Source organism: Phyllobates terribilis, unplaced genomic scaffold (assembly GCF_046119375.1).
Source record: "Phyllobates terribilis strain yellow unplaced genomic scaffold, ASM4611937v1 Scaffold_117__1_contigs__length_5270597, whole genome shotgun sequence".
NCBI classification, from domain to species: Eukaryota; Metazoa; Chordata; class Amphibia; order Anura; family Dendrobatidae; genus Phyllobates; species Phyllobates terribilis.
Window position 1 is genome coordinate 3,959,910 of NW_027362877.1, and position 19,651 is coordinate 3,979,560.

Consider the following 19,651-nt stretch of genomic DNA (forward strand, 5'->3'; position numbering starts at 1 on the left):
CTGTACATGTCCCCGCTTAATTGTAAAGTGCTGCGGAATACGTTGGCGCTATATAAATAAAAATGATTGTTTTTTTTGCATTTCCTATATACGCCTATATATATATATTTGTGGCAATGTGTATTGGTGTAAAATTACATATTTTATTTGATAGTTAATATACTTTGTTATGGACTTTTTTTCATTTTTGTGTATATACACTGCTCAAAAAAATAAAGGGAACACTGAAATAACACATCCTAGATCTGAATGAATGAAATATTCTCATTGAATACTTTGTTCTGTACAAAGTTGAATGTGCTGACAACAAAATCACACAAAAAGCATCAATGGAAATCACATTTATTAACCAATGGAGGCCTGGATTTGGAGTCACCCCCAAAATTAAAGTGGAAAAACACACTACAGGCTGATCCAACTTTAATGTAATGTCCTTAAAACAAGTCACAATGAGGCTCAGTATTGTGTGTGGCCTCCACGTGCCTGTATGACCTCCCTACAACACCTGGGCATGCTCCTGATGAGGCTCAGTATTGTGTGTGGCCTCCACGTGCCTGTATGACCTCCCTACAACACCTGGGCATGCTCCTGATGAGGCTCAGTATTGTGTGTGGCCTCCACGTGCCTGTATGACCTCCCTACAACGCATGGGCATGCTCCTGATGAGGCTCAGTATTGTGTGTGGCCTCCATGTGCCTGTATGACCTCCCTACAACGCCTGGGCATGCTCCTGATGAGGTTGCGGATGGTCTCCTGTGGGATCTCCTCCCAGACCTGGACTAAAGCATCCGCCAACTCCTGGACAGTCTGTGGTGCAACGTGACGTTGGTGGATGGAGCGAGACATGATGTCCCCAATGTGCTCGGATTCAGGTCTGGGGAATGGGCGGGCCAGTCCATAGCTTCAATGCCTTCATCTTGCAGGAACTGCTGACACACTACAGCCACATGAGGTCTGGCATTGTCCTGCATTAGGAGGAACCCAGGGCCAACCGCACCAGCATATGGTCTCACAAGGGGTCAGAGGATCTCATCTCGGTACCTAATGGCAGTCAGGCTACCTCTGGTGAGCACATGGAGGGCTGTGCGGCCCTCCAAAGAAATGCCACCCCACACCATTACTGACCCACTGCCAAACCGGTCATGCTGAAGGATGTTGCAGGCAGCAGATCGCTCTCCACGGCGTCTCCAGACTCTGTCACATCTGCTTCGTGTGAACCTGCTTTCATCTGTGAAGAGCAGAGGGCGCCAGTGGCGACTTTGCCAATCCTGGTGTTCTGTGGCAAATGCCAAGCGTCCTGCACGGTGTTGGGCTCTGAGCACAACCCCCATCTGTGGACGTCGGGCCCTCATACCACCTTTATGGAGTCGGCTCCTAACCGTTTGTGCAGACACATGCACATTTGTGGCCTGCTGGAGGTAATTTTGCAGGGCTCTGGCAGTGCTCCTCCTGTTCCTCCTTGCACAAAGGCGGAGGTAGCGGTCTTGCTGCTGGGTTGTTGCCCTCCTACGGCCCCTTCCCCTCCCCTCTCCTGGTGTACTGGCCTGTCTCCTGGTACCGCCTCCAGCCTCTGGACACTACGCTGACAGACACAGCAAACCTTCTTGCCACAGTTCGCATTGATGTGCCATCCTGGATGAGCTGCACTACCTGAGCAACTTCTGTGGGTTGTAGAGTCCGTCTCATGCTACCACGAGTGTGAAAGCACAACCAACATTCAAAAGTGACCAAAACATCAGCCAGAAAGCATTGGTACGGAGATGTGGTCTGTGGTCCCCACCTGCCGAACCACTCCTTTATTGAGGGTGTCTGGATAATTGACAATAATTTCCATCTATTGTTTATTCCATTTGCACAACAGCATGTGAAATTGATTGTCAATCAGTGTTGCTTCCTAAGTGGACAGTTTGATTTCACAGAAGTTTCATTTACTTGGAGTTATATTCTGTTGTGTAAGTGTTCCCTTTATTTTTTTGAGCAGTGTATATTTTATATAATGAGACTAATATGATTATATGAATGTTTGTAGTTTTCTTCATTTTTTATTTCATTGTGATGTCATTTCCTTGTTTTTTTTTCTATATAAATGTTGTATTTCTATGTGATTGCCCACAATTGACAAAAGCTCTGGAGGAGCTGAAACGTTTTGCAGATTTGTGGATGTGGAATAAATGATTGACTACAGGTGAGTGCCGGGATCTCTTTCCTTTCCCTCTCCATTACTAACCAGAGGGCTTGAAGACAGCTGTGTTTTTTGACAAATCACAGCTGTCATCAACCCTAACCACCATTACCCCGATTGCCACCGCACCAGGGCAATCGTGAAGAGCCGTGCAAAGCACCTGAATTGGTGCGCCATTTCTGAGGCGGCTGAGGGCTGGTATTTTTAGGCTGGAAAGGGCCCAGTAACCGAGGACCTTCCCACCCTGATAATATCCGCTCACAGCTGTCTGCTTTACCTTTGCTGGTTATCAAAAATAGGGAGGACTCCACATCACTTTTTTAATTTATTAGCTAAACACAAGTGCAGTAAACTCCACACACAGGGCACTAATTATATATCTCACGGATATCTATCATCTATCTTGATCTTTGCACATTTAACACCTAAATATCTGTCATTTCTATTCTGCGCTCTCTTCCGGCACGTGTCACACAGACGTGTGTGCGGATGTCACACTTTATGTCATCTGTGTGCAGGACGTACTGACGTCCGAGCTGCCGGCAAAAAACGGACATGTCCGGTCCGTGTGACCATGTGCGCAGCCTATAGATTATAATGGGTGTACGTGTGTGTCTCCGGTACGTGTGAAGGGGGCCTAAAGGGTATGAGCACTTTTAGTATGAATTACCAGTAGGGGGCGTGACCACTTAAAGTGCCTAGGGCAGCATGAATGCCAGATACGGCCCTGAGCACAGCCCTAATAAAGTCATTAGAGCTGCAGATAAAGGGGGCTCGATCACAGCGCTGGATAGTGGGTTGTATGAGCCGGAGGTTATGAACATGGGTGACGATACTAATATATGCCGCACTCTAGATGGAGATCCTACTAATTCATACAATACCCCCTTACATTGTCTTTTGGAGGAGGGTTTGGTATCGGCTGAACTTAATGCCAAACAAATAGAACGATTAAAGGAAAATCACCCACAATGTCCAATATTTCATACATTACCGAAAACGCACAAAGAAGGAAACATCCATCAGTCTAGAGTTACATTCAATACTGGCTGCAGAGAAGATTCCTATAATATAGTGAATATTACCAGAAAACATTTACCTATGTTATACACTGACAAGGATCCAGCAACAAGAAAGACAACTGACACGTGGAGGACAAACACCAAAGGTTTCATTGAATGTGGGAGAAAGAAATGTGGTTTGTGCAAGTCTGTGCACAAAGCAAAAATGTCTGCATCTACTAACCATAATAAACCGTATAATATCCGACATCTCATTAGTTGTAGCTCCACACGTCATTGACACCATACAATGTGAAGCTTGTCTGCTGCAATATGTGGGGGGCACGGTCAGACCCTTACGTCACCGCATTGGGGGACACGTTAGGGACGTTCTTGGCCCCACAACACGTAATACATCTGCAGCATCACAACATCTCATACAACACAATAGGGATTAATCACTTTACAGTTGTGGGTATAGAATATGTCACCAGACCAGCTAAGGGGGGAGATTGGTATAAAAAGTACACCCCCGAGAAGCCTTGTGGATTCTGGAATTGGACCCCAGATTCCCCAGTGATATGAATCTTCCTTCAGACCTTGTATCCATTTACTGAATTGTGTTTTTTCCTCTTTTATAGTAATTATACATAATATACACATTATAGATGCAGACACTTCATTCTTCTATTGCACGGATGCTTTTTGTTGGGGACATATGATCATCCATAGGGGTAATGTAGACATACTTGCACATGTCCATTTGGGGCTGGGGGTCTCCGCTGTGCATTAGACCCTATGATGTGTATAAGAAGCCGGTTACTGGTGATTTATTATGTCATGAAGAAGAACTGAACACAAATACCAGGTAGAAACGCAGAGATGTTTTGCTCCTATCTGTTTTTTAATGTTTCTATGATTTTAATTTGATTTGTTCAATAAAAGTTTTTGGTTTTATTCACACCGGAAAACAAGTGCTGGATTATCAGTAACTTTCTTTGTCCCGTCCATTCCTTCCCAACTGTGATTTTTCATCCAAGCATTGAGAGATGAGCTGAAAGCAGACAATGTTTTCTATAGAGGAATGGCAGACATGGGTGTTGTCCACATAGAAAGCCTCTCCTAAATCCCATGCACAAAAAAGCCGCCCTACAATCTGCCAGGACACATGCGGAAACATATGAAGACTCCTGGGACTTTATACTCTGGAGTGATGAGACCAAGATAAAGGTTTTTTTTTGGAACTGATGGCTTCAAAACTGTATGACATTGAAGAGGTGAGGAATACAATGAGAATGCATGGTGTCTACAGTGAGACCTGGTGGTGGCCGTGTCCTTATGTGCGGCTGCATGAGGAGCTACATTTCATTGATGGTATCATGAATTCACAGATGTTCTGCTCTGTAGTGAAAGAGAAGATGCTGCCATCACTCTGTTCCCTTGGTAGGCCACTGTTACATTTCTGAAGAACAGGGTGACAGTGATTCAGTGGCCAAGTGTCTCCTGATCTGAACGCAACCAAACACCTATCTGGGATTCTGAAGAGACAAGTTGTCATCGCTCCATCCAGCATCCAGGCTCTAAGAGCTCGTTATCGAAAGAGAGAAAAAAGATAGATATAGTATTGTCACTAACTTGTTCATTCCAAGCCTAGAAAACTTGGTGCCGTCCTTTAAAATTATCGAGGCCATACAAAATAATAGATGTAGTAGCTTTTGATGTGGGGTGTACTCATTTTTGCATCAACTAATTTGAGTAAAACTGAAGATTTTGTAATGAGAGTTATATTAATAACCTTACTTTCATGTTTTGATTACAAAAAAATGTTCTATGAAACTTAGTGTTGACAAAATTGTAGAAATTGATCTTGTGTTCAGTGAGCTATTAAACAAAATCTTACTCATCAAAGGGGGTGTACTCATTTATGCTGAACAATGTTTATTAAACTTTATAAAACACAGTGAACATAATTACACTTTCTTTCCCGTATGACTTCTCTCATGTTTTACAAGGTGTGATTTATGTATAAAAGATTTCCCACATTCTGAACATGAATACGGCTTCTCTCCTGTGTGACTTCTCTCATGCTGCACAAGATACGTTTTTTTTGTAAAGCATTTCTCACAGAATGAACATGAATACGGCTTTTCTCCTGTATGAATTCTTTGATGTATAACAAGCTGTGATTTATTTGCAAAGCATCTTCCACATGCTAAACATGAAAAAAGTTTTTCTCCTGTGTGAATTCTTTGATGTTTAACAAGATCTGATTTATATATAAAACATTTCCCACATTCTGAACAAGAAAATGGCTTTTCTCCTGTATGAATTCTGTTATGAGCAGAAAGAATTTATTTACACATAAAAGATTTCCCACATTCTGAACGTGAATACGGCTTCTCTCCTGTGTGAGTTCTCTGATGTCTAACAAGCTGTGATTTACCTGTAAAGCATTTTCCACATTGTAAACATGAAAACGGTTTCTCCCCGGTGTGAATTCTTTGATGTAAAACCAGCCCTGATTTACTTTTAAAACATTTCCCACATTCTGAACAAGAAAATGGTGTTTCTCCTGTATGAATTCTCTTATGAGCAGAAAGATTTGATTTACGCATAAAAGATTTCCCACATTCTGAACATGAATACGGCTTCTCTCCTGTGTGAATTTTCTCGTGTATCACAAGTTTTGATTTCTCTGTAAAGCATTTCCCACATTCTGGACATGAATACGGCTTTTCTCCTGTGTGAATTCTGTGATGTTTAACAAGATCTGATTTATAACTAAAACACTTCCCACATTCTGAACATGAATATGGCGACTTTCCAGTATGAATGTTTTGATGTCTACTAAGATGCCCTTTAACTGTGAAGGTCTTCCCACATAGTGAACACAAAAATGGTTTTTCTCCTGTGTGAATTCTCTGATGTGTTATAAGACTCCCTTTATTTGTGAAGGACTTCTCACATTCCGAACATGAAAATGTTTTTTCTCCTGTATGATTTCTCTGATGTGTAAAAAGATTCCCTTTATGTGTAAAGCACTTACCACATTCTGAACATGAATATGGCTTCTCTCCTGTGTGAATTCGCTGATGTGGAATAAGACTGCTTTTATCTGCAAAGGACTTCCCACATTCTGAACATGAATATGGCTTCTCTCCTGTGTGAATTCTCTGATGTATAATAAGACTCCCTTTAAATGTAAAGCATTTCCCACATTCTAAACATGAATATGGCTTCTCTCCTGTGTGAATTCTCTGATGTATAATAAGACTTCCTTTACCTGTGAAGGACTTTCCACATTTTGAACATGAATACGGCTTTTCTCCTGTGTGAATTCTGTTATGAGCAGAAAGAATTGATTTACACATAAAAGATTTCCCACATTCTGAACATGAATACGGCTTCTCTCCTGTGTGAGTTCTCTGATGTATAACAAGCTGTGATTTATCTGTAAAGCACCTTCTACATTGTAAACATGAAAAAGGTTTTTGTCCTGTGTGAATTCTTTGATGTTTAACAAAGTCTGATTTACTTCTACAACATTTCCCACATTCTGAACATGAATATGGCTTCTCTCCTGTATGAATTCTCTGATGTGTAATAAGATCCCCTTTATGTTTAAAGGACTTCCCACATTCCGAACATGAAAATGTTTTTTCTCCTGTGTGAATTCTCTCATGTATAACAAATTGTGATTTATATGTAAAGCATTTCTCACATTCTGAACAGGAGTATGGCTTTTTACCTTTGTGTTTTCTGTGTGTTAAAAAATCTGAGCTTTTTGTAAATTGCTTGTCACACTGAAATCTTGAATCCACTTTGCCCCCTGGACTTTTGGTAATAATGCGAGATTGCTCAGGAGATGATTCCTCATGATTAGGAGGATTATAAGAAAGTGAAGTGCTGTGAAGTCCAGGAGGTGTAGGAAGGGTGATGAGGTTTTCTCCATTAGAGTGCTCCCAGATATCTTCTTTTTTACAATTTAGTGATGAACCGTTATTCTCACAAGGATTTCCTATCAGGATGAAAGATAAATTAGATGTGAGGTTTTTCTTCAACACAAAAGAGATTTCTGAATGTATTTTCTGGATCTCACAATGAAGACCCTCGTCAGTAAAAGTACCGGTAATAAGGAGGACAACTACATGCCATAACATTAACACAATGACGGGTAAAGTGAATGACACTTATAAACTGGTGACATTGGCACAAGTCAGGGGTGGCAGAGATTAGGCAGCAAATAGTTCTTTAAGTGGTAATTACTGATGACAGGTTCCCTTAATGTACCTCCAGTGCCATTTCACTCTCAAGCTTCGTATCTTGCCCTTAGTATAGAAAAGTGTCCACGCAATTGAAGAAGATGTAAACTACTATTAAAAATGCCCCCAATGTAATTAACCCGTTGAGAGATTTCTTTTAATTACCTAGCTTTGTCTTTATTGCCTGTGAGCGGTGCTATCGCTGGCCACTCACAGGCATCACGCGACCCCCGGCCTCAGCCGGCTCTTGCTTCCCCTGATGTCACGTCAAGTGAGGCGTGACTCGGTGATGCGATCCCCGCGGTGGACGCCGGGCTGTGGATGGGGTTTCCCCGCGCGTCACACCCAGCGTCCACCGCTCACTTTCCCAATGAATGCAAGGTAATTGTGATTCACAAAATGTTATACAATTGAATGGTGAAGAAAAAAAAAATTACATTTTTACCACTATGTTATTTTAGCCCCAGATTTTACATTTTCACAAGGGAAAATGGGTAAAAATGACCACATAATTTTATACAATTTCTGCTGAACGGGGCAATACCCCATATGTGTCTGTACTGTACTGCTTAGCCACATGGCGAGACTCGGGAGGGAAGGAGCGCTATTTGACTCTTGGAGAACAAACTTAAGTAGAATAGTTTGCAGACTCCATATACAGAGCCCCAAAGTGGCAAAAGAGCAGAATCCCCCCTCAAGTGACATCAGTTTGGAAATTACACCCCTATGGAAATGTATCTACAGGTGTAGTGATGAATTTGACTCCATGGGTGCTTTCCAGAAACGAGCAGTAATGGATGTTGCGAAGTGAAAATGCAAATATTCCCTTATAGTGGCCAGTACATTGTAGTGTCCGGTACATTGTAGTGCCCTTACGTTGTAGCGCCCAGTACATGATTCCCAGCTAGTGCTTTCTGGAGAAATAAATTGGCTCTCCTCGCTACAGTAATGCCAAACATGTGGATGCTAACTGCACACGGTGGGGCCCAGGAGGAGGGGGCATTTGGATTTGGGAGCGCAGATGTCACTGGATTTCTTTAAGTGGGAGCCAAGTCACTTTTCCAGAGCCTTTGTGCTACTAGTAATATGGACACACCCTATATTACTGTTTACAGATGATGAACCTGAGTGGGGACTTGTTTTTTGTGGGTTGAGTAGAAGCTCTTGGTGGCATTTTGGGGTACAGAACATTTTGGATCATATTTATCCTGTTCTGTACGCTGAACACTTACAGTGGGTACGGGAGGTATTCAGACCCCTTTAAATTTTTCACTCTTTGTTTCATTGCAGCCATTTGGTAAATTCTAAAAAGTTCATTTATTTTTCTCATTAAAGTACACTCGGCACCCCATCTTGACTGAAAAAAAGCAGAAATGCAGACAATTTTGCAGATTTATTAAAAAAGAAAAACTGAAATATCACATGGGCATAAGTATTCAAATCCTTCGCTCAGACACTCATATTTAATTCACATGCTGTCCATTTCCTTGTGATCCTCCTTGAGATGGTTCTACTCCTTCATTGGAGTCCAGCTGTGTTTAATTAAACTGATAGGACTTGATTTGGAAAGGCACACACCTGTCTATATAAGACCTCATGGCTCACAGTGCATGTCAGACCAAATGAGAATCATGAGCTCAAAGGAACTGCCCAAGGAGCTCAGAGACAGAATTGTGGCAAGGCACAGATCTGGCCAAGATTACAAAAGAATTTCTGCATTACTCAAGGTTCCTAAGAGCACAGTGGCCTTCATAATCCTTAAATGGAAGAAGTTTGGGACCACCAGAAGTCTTCCTAGACCTGGCCGTCCAGCCAAACTGAGCAATCGTGGGAGAAGAGCCTTGGTGAGAGAGGTAAAGAAGAGCCCCAAGATCACTGTGGCTCAGCTCCAGAGACGAAGTAGGGAGATTGGAGAAAGCTCCACAAAGTCAACGATCACTGGAGCTCTCCAACAGTCGGGCCTTTATGGCAGAGTGGCCAGATGGAAGCCTCTCCTCAATGCAAGACACATGAAAGCCTGCATAGAGTTTGCTCAAAAACACATGAAGGACTCACAGACTGTGAGAAATAAGATTCTCTGGTCTGATGAGACGAAGATAGAACTTTTTGGTGATAATTCTAAGCGGTATGTGTGGAGAAAACCTGGCACTGCTCATGACCTGCCCAATACAATCCATACAGTGAAACATGGTGGTGGCAGCATCATGCTATGGGGGTATTTTTCAGCTGCAGGGACAGGATGACTAGTTGCAATTGAAGGAAACATGAATACAGCCAAGTACAGAGATATCCTGGATGAAAACCTCTTCCAGAGTGCTCTGGACCTCAGACTTGGCCGAAGGTTCATCTTCCAACAAGACAACGACCCTAAGCACACAGCTAAAATGACAAAAGAGTAGCTTCAGAACAACTCTGTGACCATTCTTGACTGGCCCAACCAGAGCCCTGACCTAAACCCAATTGAGCATCTCTGGAGAGACCTGAAAATGGCTGTCCACCAACGTTCACCATCCAACCTGACGGAACTGGAGAGGATCTGCAAGGAAGAATGGCCGAGGATCCCCAAATCCAGGTGTGAAAAACTTGTTGCATCATTCCCAAGAAGACTCATGGCTCTACTAGCTCAAAAGGTGCATCTACTCAATACTGAGCAAAGGGTCTGAAGACTTATGACCATGTGAGATTTTAGTTTTTCTTTTTTAATAAATTTGCATATTTTTTATTAAAAAACACAATTAGGAAAATTAAAAATGTGCTTATTAAATCATTAAGAAGAGGTGTGAAGGCGGCCCAGTTATTCATCGGTGCGCAACTGGACTCTGTACAAGAGCAGCCGCGCCATCACCGGACGCTTCTGCTGTGATGTGGACGGCGGATAAAGCTTCACTGCACCGGAGACTTCATACAATATCACACACCGGTCATCGTCAGGTGCCGCTAATCATAGTCACATGCCAATCATCATCGTCATACGCCGGTCATCATCATCACACGCCGCTAATCATAGTCACATGCCAATTGCCAATCATCATCATCATACGCCAGTCATCATCATCACACGCCGCTAATCATAGTCACATGCCAATCATCATAGTAACATGCCAATCATCATCATCACACACTGGTCATCACCATCACACGTCGGTCATTATTACACACCTGTGGAAACATCTACCGGAATCTCCTCCTTCCCGTCACTCACACACAGCTGATCCCTCCTCGTCATCGCTTCTTCTTCTGTCTCGTCCTCCTCTTTATTCTTAGTCGGATCTTCCTCCTGATATATCAGATGTAACAATCAGCACAATACAAGAAACCACCAAAATCTGTGACATCTATGACCTCGATCAGAAATGTCCCCCCATATACAGATCCGGTACAGGGCTCAGCACCGTCTACCTGATGACTCTCCGGGATGTTGTGATTCTCCTCTGGACAGTCCTGGGGATACAGAGGACGGGGACATCTCTCTGGTGGATTTCTTTCCACGAGTCCATCTGTAGGAGACACACAGTGACAGAATACAGTGACATGTAAAAGTTTGGGCACCAATGGTCAAAATTACTGTTATTGCGAACAGTTAAGTTGAAGATGAAATAATCTCTAAACGGCCTAAAGTTAAAGATGACATTTCCTTTGTATTTTAGGCAAAACAATAAATAATAAATTATATATATTTTCCAAAATGCATCAGACCTTCTTAGATGTACTTTTGCATACTTCTGACGCTGAATTTCATGGTGAGGTCGCAGGAGAGGTTTTCTTCTGATGACTCTTCCATGAAGGCCATATTTGTGCAGGTGTCTCTAAGAGTATAATAATGTACCACAACTCCAGAGTCTGCTAAATCTTTCTGAAGGTCTTTTGCAGTCAGGCGGGGGTTCTGATTTTCCTCCCTAGCAATCCTACTGAAAATTTGCTTGGTCTTCCAGACCTTATCTTGACCTCCTCTGTTTCTGTTAACTGCCATTTCTTTATTACATTTTGAACCGAGGAAAGGGCAACTTGAAAACGCTTTGCTCATAGCCTTCTCCTGCTTTGTGGGCCTCCACCATTTTCAGAGTGCTAGACAGCGGATATCTTGGTTGATGAAATCCGTCTTTTGGTTCTTGTGTAATCTTCACTTTCAGTTTGGAGATAATGATATGCTCGTGCTCCGGGGCAGCCTATGGGGGGCGCTCTATCTGGGTTTCTGCTGACATATTCATCTGTATGCTCTTATGACAGCTCACTTATCGTTCACTGACCTGCCTCCTATTTTACATAATGCATCTAGTAGTGCGTGGCTAGGTAAAATAGGAGGCAGGTCAGTGAACGATAAGTGAGCTGCCATAAGAGCATACAGGTGAATATGTAATCAGAGCACCAGATAGAGCGACCCCCACAGGTCGCCCTGGAGCATAGGCATATCATTATGTCCAAACTGAAAGTAAAGATTACACAAGAACCACAGGACAGATTTCATCAAAAAGGGTACCATTTTAATCAGTGTAATGTCGCCTACCTGACAAGTCTATGTAGTTTACTAAGCACAATCCTGCTGACAGGTGCGCTTTAAGTACATAATGTGGAATATCTCCTGAAAAAAATTAATAAAGTGAAACAGTTTTTTGTATAGAGACTCATGTTAAATACAAAAGAGCAAATGATAATTTAAAACAAAAAACAATGGGAGGGAAAAATAGAAAAATCTGAAGCTTTCTGTGTCACTGGTATTTCCACCTTTACCTTAATTTAATATGGAAACCAGGGGAGGAGTCCTGAGGAGATAATTTGCATATTCCCACTGCATTTTGGGGTAAGTGAAGAGTCTCCGCGAGCTCAAAGAACACTGGATTTTGGCTGTTGGAGCTGAAAAGAGGACATCGGTAAACCAGGGGAGGAGTCCTGAGGAGATAATTTGCATATTCCCACTGCATTTTGGGGTAAGTGAAGAGTCTCCGCGAGCTCAAAGAACACTGGATTTTGGCTGTTGGAGCTGAAAAGAGGACATCGGTAAACCAGGGGAGGAGTCCTGAGGAGATAATTTGCATATTCCCACTGCATTTTGGGGTAAGTGAAGAGTCTCCGCGAGCTCAAAGAACACTGGATTTTGGCTGTTGGAGCTGAAAAGAGGACATCGGTAAACCAGGGGAGGAGTCCTGAGGAGATAATTTGCATATTCCCACTGCATTTTGGGGTAAGTGAAGAGTCTCCGCGAGCTCAAAGAACACTGGATTTTGGCTGTTGGAGCTGAAAAGAGGACATCGGTAAACCAGGGGAGGAGTCCTGAGGAGATAATTTGCATATTCCCACTGCATTTTGGGGTAAGTGAAGAGTCTCCGCGAGCTCAAAGAACACTGGATTTTGGCTGTTGGAGCTGAAAAGAGGACATCGGTAAACCAGGGGAGGAGTCCTGAGGAGATAATTTGCATATTCCCACTGCATTTTGGGGTAAGTGAAGAGTCTCCGCGAGCTCAAAGAACACTGGATTTTGGCTGTTGGAGCTGAAAAGAGGACATCGGTAAACCAGGGGAGGAGTCCTGAGGAGATAATTTGCATATTCCCACTGCATTTTGGGGTAAGTGAAGAGTCTCCGCGAGCTCAAAGAACACTGGATTTTGGCTGTTGGAGCTGAAAGGAGGACATCGGTAAACCAGGGGAGGAGTCCTGAGGAGATAATTTGCATATTCCCACTGCATTTTGGGGTAAGTGAAGAGTCTCCGCGAGCTCAAAGAACACTGGATTTTGGCTGTTGGAGCTGAAAAGAGGACATCGGTAAACCAGGGGAGGAGTCCTGAGGAGATAATTTGCATATTCCCACTGCATTTTGGGGTAAGTGAAGAGTCTCCGCGAGCTCAAAGAACACTGGATTTTGGCTGTTGGTACTGAAAAGAGGACATCGGTAAACCAGGGGAGGAGTCCTGAGGAGATAATTTGCATATTCCCACTGCATTTTGGGGTAAGTGAACAGTCTCCGCGAGCTCAAAGAACACTGGATTTTGGCTGTTGGAGCTGAAAAGAGGACATCGGTAAACCAGGGGAGGAGTCCTGAGGAGATAATTTGCATATTCCCACTGCATTTTGGGGTAAGTGAAGAGTCTCCGCGAGCTCAAAGAACACTGGATTTTGGCTGTTGGTACTGAAAAGAGGACATCGGTAAACCAGGGGAGGAGTCCTGAGGAGATAATTTGCATATTCCCACTGCATTTTGGGGTAAGTGAACAGTCTCCGCGAGCTCAAAGAACACTGGATTTTGGCTGTTGGAGCTGAAAAGAGGACATCGGTAAACCAGGGGAGGAGTCCTGAGGAGATAATTTGCATATTCCCACTGCATTTTGGGGTAAGTGAACAGTCTCCGCGAGCTCAAAGAACACTGGATTTTGGCTGTTGGAGCTGAAAAGAGGACATCGGTAAACCAGGGGAGGAGTCCTGAGGAGATAATTTGCATATTCCCACTGCATTTTGGGGTAAGTGAAGAGTCTCCGCGAGCTCAAAGAACACTGGATTTTGGCTGTTGGTACTGAAAAGAGGACATCGGTAAACCAGGGGAGGAGTCCTGAGGAGATAATTTGCATATTCCCACTGCATTTTGGGGTAAGTGAACAGTCTCCGCGAGCTCAAAGAACACTGGATTTTGGCTGTTGGAGCTGAAAAGAGGACATCGGTAAACCGCGCGCCGGTAGGCGCGCGCATTTTGAAGCTTTTTTTTTTTTTAAGCTTTTTTCACTGTTTTCAGAACATTAACAGTAAGAACATGGAAGAGTCCAGGAGCCATTTGGTGAGCTGCATATCCTGCTACATGTTCACAGACTTGCCAGTGGAAAAGCCAAACTTCACATGCCAGAAATGCAAGCTTGTGTCCCTGTTGGAGGAAAAGTTGCGAAATCTAGAAGAGAGATTAACTACCTTGAAAATCATTAAGGAAGGTGAAGAGTTCTTAGACAGAGCAGAATTATCTCTTCATGATTCAGAAAGAGAAGAAATTCGAACTGCACCTGATGAAACAGAGGAATGGAAGCATGTGACCCAGAGAAGCAGGAGGATCGAGAGGCAGTCAGCACCCATACTGCTCAGGAACCAGTACCAGGCTCTCACGCAGGAGAACCATGAAGAAATACAGCAAAATAAGACTTTGCCAGCAATGAATAACCTTGTAAGTCCTCAGAATCCTCCTGGATGGAGAAAGAAGAATGTTGTGAAGAAAAAACGGAGAGTGGTGGTCATGGGGGATTCCCTGTTAAGAGGAACAGAGGCCGCTATCTGCAGACCAGACATAACCTCAAGAGAAATGTGCTGTCTTCCAGGAGCAAAAATTAAAGATGTGTCTGACAGGATATCAAGACTCTTCAGACCTACAGATCACTACCCATTCCTGCTAATACATGTGGGGACAAATGACACCGCAAGAAAGGACCTGGAAACCATCTGCAGTGACTTTGAAGACTTAGGCAAGAAAGTGAAAGAATTGGGAGCGCAGGTGGTCTTCTCATCCATCATCCCAGTGGATGGCCATGGAACAATGAGGTGGAATAAGATTCTACAGGTGAACAACTGGCTACGTCGATGGTGCCGTCAACAAGGATTTGGATTTCTGGATCACGGAATGAATTACCTATACGATGGACTACTTGCTAGAGATGGGGTGCACCTTACGAAGACTGGAAAACATGTATTTGGAAGTCGCCTTGCTACACTTATCAGGAGAGCTTTAAACTAGAACAATGTGGGAAGGGAAGCAAAAGGCCAGAAAAAGCCATACAACTGACAAATACTATTGAGATCTCTGCTACTGGAAGTGGAAAGGAAGAACAAAGACAAAACAATTTAAATAATAAAAATATGGGAGGAAGAGAAACCAATCACAAACTAAAATGTTTTTATACAAATGCACAAAGCATGGGCAACAAACAAGGAGAATTGGAACTACTAACGCAGGAAAAGGAATATGATGTTATTGGAATCACTGAAACTTGGTGGGACGATACACATGATTGGAATAAAAGGCTAAAAGGATACAACTTATTTGCAAGAAACAGACTTGATAAACGAGGAGGAGGTGTCGCATTGTATGTTAGAAAAGCGTATATCTGCACAGAGATTGAAGCTTCAGAGACTGGGAGTTCTGTGGAAACTGTTTGGGTAAGAATACAAGGAGAGAACAACGGAAAGGACACCATTGTAGGCATTTACTACAGGCCACCTGGGCAAGCTGAAGATATGGATGAACTCTTTATGTATCAAATGACCAAGTTCTCCAAAAAATATGACGTAGTGGTCAACTATCCAGACATTTGTTGGGAATCTCTCTCAAGTAAAACTAACAGGTCAAGCAAATTCTTATCCTCTCTTGCTGACAACTTTATCTTCCAAAAGGTAGGGGAGAAAACAAGGGGATCTGCTACTTTGGATCTAATCCTTATAAACAGGGAGGAAATGGTTGAGGAGGTAAAGGTGGCTGGGACGCTAGGAGGCAGCGATCATGCTATTATAGAATTTTGGATAACTAGAGGAGGAAGACATGTGAAGACTCAAACTTCAAGGTTAGATTTTAGAAAGGCAGATTTTAAGAGACTCAGAAAGAGAATAGGAGGGATCCAATGGCTGGATGTCCTTAAGGACAAAAATGTCCAGGAAGGATGGGAAATTTTTAAAAATGAGATTCTCAAAGCACAATCATTAACAATCCCGAAAAGTAGGAAGAATGGGAAGCATTTAAGGAAACCAGGATGGATGAACACAGAACTTAAACACATGCTAAAAAGAAAGAAAGAAATGTTTATTAAATGGAAAGAGGGAGGCATATCTAAAGAAGATTATAATGCAGTCTGCAGATCCTGCAGGGCACGTATCAGGTTAGCTAAAGCTGACAATGAATTAAGGCTTGCAAGAGATGTCAAAAGCAATAAAAAAGGATTTTGGGGGTATGTCAAAAGTAAAAGAAAAGTCAAAGATGCTATAGGATTTTTACAGGATGAAAATGGAGAAATGGTAAGAGAGGATGTTGAGAAGGCCGAACTTTTTAATTCCTATTTTGCATCTGTTTTCTCTCAGAAAGAAAATGTAACATCAACTGATCTTCACTGTCCTTTTAGAGGAATAGAGGAATCCAAGTTATCTGTAAACAGAAAGATTGTGAGGGAATATTTAGCTAACATAAATGAGTTCAAGTCTCCAGGTCCAGATGAATTACACCCCAGAGTACTGAAGGAGATCATAGAAGAAATTTTAGAACCACTCTCCATAATCTTTGAAAATTCTTGGAGAACAGGAGAAGTCCCAGAAGACTGGAGAAGAGCAAATGTTGTTCCTATCTTCAAAAAGGGGAAGAAGGTGGACCCAGGGAACTATAGGCCGGTGAGTCTGACTTCTATACCAGGAAAGATATTTGAACAAATTATTAAACAACATGTATGTAAGTACATGGATAAGAATGAAGTGATTAACCAGAGTCAGCATGGGTTTGTAACTAACAAGTCATGTCATACTAACTTAATTTCCTTCTATGACAGAATCACTGACTGGGTGGATCAGGGAAATGCTGTAGATATAGTATATCTTGACTTCAGCAAAGCATTTGACAAAGTATCTCACACCATCCTTATTGAAAAAATGACCAAGTATGCAATGGACCAGGCAACTGTTAGGTGGATTCATAACTGGCTTAGTGATCGGACTCAAAGGGTGGTTGTAAATGGCTTCACATCCAGCTGGATGAATGTCTCAAGTGGGGTACCACAGGGCTCCGTCCTGGGACCTGTATTGTTCAACATCTTTATCAATGATTTAGATGAAGGAATTGAGGGTAAACTGATTAAATTTGCTGATGACACAAAGCTAGGAGGGATAGCTAATACTAGAGAAGAGAGAGAGAGGATTCAAAAAGACCTAAATAAACTGGAGCAGTGGGCAGCAACCAACAGAATGGTTTTTAACAGGGAAAAATGCAAAGTACTACATCTGGGCAATAAAAATGAAAAAAGCATATACAGAATGGGAGGAATAGAGCTAAGCAACAGTACATGTGAAAAAGACTTAGGTATACTAATAGATCATAGACTGAACATGAGTCAACAGTGTGATGCAGCAGCAAAAAAGGCAAATACAATTCTGGGATGTATTAACAGAAGCATACAGTCTAGATCACGTGAAGTCATTATCGGTCTTTACTCCTCTTTGGTCAGACCTCATCTGGAATACTGTGTACAGTTTTGGGCACCACATTTTAAAAAAGACATAGACAAACTGGAGCAAGTTCAGAGAAGAGCGACCAGAATGGTGACTGGTCTGCAAACCATGTCCTATGAGGAACGGTTGCAGGATTTGGGAATGTTTAGCTTGCAAAAAAGAAGACTGAGAGGAGACTTAATAGCTGTCTACAAATATGTCAAGGGCTGTCACATTGTAGAAGGATCATCTTTATTCTCATTTACACAAGGAAAGACTAGAAGCAATGGGATGAAACTAAATGGGAGGAGACACAGATTAGATATTAGAAAAAACTTTTTGACAGTTAGGGTGATTAATGAGTGGAACAGGCTGCCACGAGAGGTGGTGAGTTCCCCTTCAAAGGACGTCTTCAAACAGAGGCTGGACAGACATCTGTCTGAGATGATTTAGTGAATCCTGCTTTGAGCAGGGGGTTGGACCAGATGACCCAGGAGGTCCCTTCCAACTCTACCATTCTATGATTCTATGATTTTGACTCGCCTGTGGTAAATCACAAAAGAGATTCTCCTGTGATTGTCAGTGCCCATGTGACAAGAATTAGCCAATGAATGATGACTTCAGTGTTTTAAAAAGCCACATGGTAGGCCCCGTTCCTTTGTCACAATGGATTAGACAAAGGAGCTGCCTGAGGACATCAGAACTGCTATTAGCAAACACAAGACTTCCAAAGGGTAGAAGGCCATCTCCAAAAACCTTGGTATCCCAGTTTCAACAGTGCGCAATGTCATTAATAAGTTTGCCAAGCATGGAACCATCAAGAACCTCCCTGGAAAGAGGAAAATTGGCAAAAGAGGTCTTCGAAGATTGGTGGAAATAGTGGAAAAAAAACATCACGTCAAACATCCAAAGACCTGAAGGCCAACCTGGAATAGTCTGGGATCATGGTTTCAACAAGTACCATACGCCGCACACTAAACCAAGCAGAGCTTTATTGGCGAAGGCCAAGGAAGAAACCATTGCTGAATAAAAGACATAAAAAGGAACGACTGATCTTTGCCAAAGAGTACCTTGACAAGCCTCAATCCTTCTTGGAAAATGTTCTGTGGACAGATGAAACAAAAATAGAGCTTTTTGGCAATGCAAAGCAACAGTTTGTTTACAGACGACGCAATGAAGGTTATATAAGGAAAGAAAACCTTACCAACACTTAAGCATGGTGGAGTATCCACAACGCGAAATGTCCTACCCAGTGAAAGAAAATGTAGTTTGAGTCAAAGATCATGGGTCCTCCAGCAAGACAATGACCCAAAGCACACATCCAAAAGTACACAGGAATGGTTGAAAAAGAAAAACATGGACTGTTTTATAATGGCCAGCAATGAGTCCAGACCTCAATCCCACTGAAAATCTTTGGGGTGAGCTGAAATCTGCCGTTGGGAAAAAGAACCTGCAAACATTCAAGAGCTCGAACAAACTGCAAAGGAAGAGCGGGAGAAAATCCCAGCTGAGAAGAGCAAGAAGCTTATAGATGGCTACAAGAAATGTTTGGAGGCCGTCAGCAATGCCAAATGGTGGGCAACCAAGTATTAATTACTTGAAGAACAGAGGGGAATGGGGTAAAGGAATAGTCCGCTCACCCAACGTTGATTAGCAGTCTTCATCTGTAAGGCAGCGCGCGTAGCCATCCCAGTCTTGGACGTGGAGACAAACAGAAGAAAATAGAATAGAATATCTATGGATCTCTTTTGGTGACTTGCTACTACAGTTTCTAAGGTGATCAATAAACTTCGCTTTTTATATTTTTGGCTACCGCTGGAGGAGGTTCTTGTTTTTCTGCCAAGTATTAATTAGGGGTTTAGGGGGGCCTTTATTGCTGCACATGCTGTTTATTCGGTTTCTTCTTTGAAATTGCCACAAGGAGGTTAAACAATGTTCTATTGTTGTATTACTTTGGACCACCAATTAAAAAAATCCTAAGGATATACTGTAACTTTCATTATTTCTGAAGATATTGTACAGGCCATGAAAAAAATGAAGGGATGCCAATAATGGTGATC

The 19,651-nt window shown here is 42.5% G+C and overlaps 1 pseudogene; it reads right to left on the reverse strand.

Annotated features, from left to right (window-relative positions):
* Positions 1–5,138: 5,138 nt before the first annotated feature.
* The window catches only part of LOC141201543 (uncharacterized), a 52,080-nt pseudogene continuing 37,567 nt past the window's right edge, over positions 5,139–19,651 (reverse strand).